The 2,033-nt window shown below is 34.3% G+C and overlaps 1 long non-coding RNA gene across 1 annotated transcript in view; it reads right to left on the bottom strand.

Annotated features, from left to right (window-relative positions):
* Positions 1–270: 270 nt before the first annotated feature.
* The window catches only part of LOC118763257, an 11,635-nt gene continuing 9,872 nt past the window's right edge, over positions 271–2,033 (bottom strand). Inside the window, exon 3 of the long non-coding RNA XR_004999007.1 lies at positions 271–433. This is a non-coding gene — a long non-coding RNA (uncharacterized LOC118763257). The remainder of the gene's footprint in view (positions 434–2,033) is intronic.

Here is a 2,033-nt window from a genome sequence, read left to right as displayed (position 1 = left end):
CAAGCAAGCAAACCAGTGGCTCTTGTGGCTCGTTGATTTTTGTTGTTATCACTTAAAGCATGCCGAACCCATGCTCCATACATCTGAACCTTTCCCATCAAGTGAAGATGCTTCTCTATAGCAGTTTGGGAGCATTCCATTTTCTCTCCCAGTTTCCTTGTCGTTTGACGAGAATTTTCGTGCAGAAGTTGGTTTAATCACTCTTCATCTAACTCAACTGGATGGCCAGAACGAAGTGCGTTTTGAAGTCAGAATTTCGATTTTTGAACTTGGCATACCAATCCCGAGCGGTTCTTTCAGCTATGGCACCCTCTCCATACACAGCACAAATGTCGTGAGCAGCTTTTGCGGCCTTAGAACCTTGATTAAAAGCAAAAAGAATGAGGTGTCGAAAATGCCCATTTTTCTTAACTTAACATTCCATTTTAATAATCTGAAAATAAACAAAAATTAACTAAAATTAACGAGAAAAAAGAAACAAAACAGATTCCAAAATGATTCAAAAATATAATTCTCGAAAAAAATAGATTCCAGAATTTAAAAACGCAATAAATTCCAAAATTTGATAAAACGGCGGGAACTTAGTTGCCAACCCAATATTTATTTAGACACACACACACACACACACACATCGAAAAACGGGAAATTACAGAACTCATAACTATAGAATATTCTTTCTTATATATTGTAAATGAAAGGCTTATAATTCCAGTACACTATGTTACACGTTGCCGATCATTCAGCTGTAATCCGAGCCTCGTTATCCTTTGAGATATCTGCTGTTTGAATATATTTTCTGAACTATAATATAAAAGTTATGATGAAAACGCTTTGCTTTGTTATTTCAAAAACTGTATTTGAGTTCGACGCAAGCAAAAACTGCTATTTCAAGCTTACGTTTTTTGTTCCATTTCTGGCTTTTATGCGTAGTCCCAACAATTTTAACTGCATACAAACGAAATCTTTGTCATAACTTTCCTCATGAGATTGCGTTGTTGTTTAAATAATATTTTACCGTAATATTTTTAAAGTATTATTTTAAAAATAATATTTTTAAACACAATCTGTGTGTGCATTGGAGTGAGTGGGTGTTTTACCTATGACTGTACATAAATATATATACACATTCGCACACATATATGCATATATATGAACATACACACGTATATTAATGCATACATAAATATACAACGTAAATATATTTGCATATCTTACACACACATATTGACGTATGTACACATTCGTATGCATACACACACATATACAAATTCATATTAATTAAAATTATCAAAGCGAACGCTTTTTCTCCCAGAACTAGGACGAAATTCAAGGAGGATTGTATTCATATAAGCGAAACGTAATTCCATGTATATAAAGCGCAGATAGTTCTGCATTTGTTATTGTCTTGAGCCAAAATTCAAATTTTTTTTCGCTCTAAGGCCACCTTGCACTTTTAATTTAAAGCTACCGTTCCTATATAGCTGTGCATCGTTAACAATTGAAGTAATTTTGAATTCATTGGAACTTCTGTCATGCAAGAAACGTAAATTTCGAAACAAATGTAACACTTTTTTTTTTTTATCGGAGCTAACAAATGAAAGTTTGTGCTTATAAAATCAAGTTTTTAATATCAGTTTTAATGGTCTATACACAGCCATGCAGGAAGTAAATAGACACCTTTAATTTTCAAAATCTTTTATTTGATATTAATTGATTGAAGGAGAGGTTTTCTTCTAGCTGCTCGTCCATAATACTCAAGCTTATGCAGATATGTAACACACGTTCTTGGACTAACTTCTAGCTGATTTGCAATGTCAGAAGCCTTCGAACGGGATTCGTTTTCTGCAATTCTCTTCAAACAGCGATGCTTCCTTTCCGAGGGCCCAGATCGGCCGGGATGAGAACCTGTTGATTCTTTTCCTTGGCTTTTGAATTGCACTATAATTATATTAACAGTGCAAGAGGAAATTGGGGATTTTCGTTAATTTTTCGCTGGCTAAGACCAGCCTCAGATTGCCCAACAATACAAACTC

Source organism: Octopus sinensis, linkage group LG4 (assembly GCF_006345805.1).
Source record: "Octopus sinensis linkage group LG4, ASM634580v1, whole genome shotgun sequence".
NCBI classification, from domain to species: Eukaryota; Metazoa; Mollusca; class Cephalopoda; order Octopoda; family Octopodidae; genus Octopus; species Octopus sinensis.
This window is presented reverse-complemented; position numbering and strand designations above follow the sequence as displayed.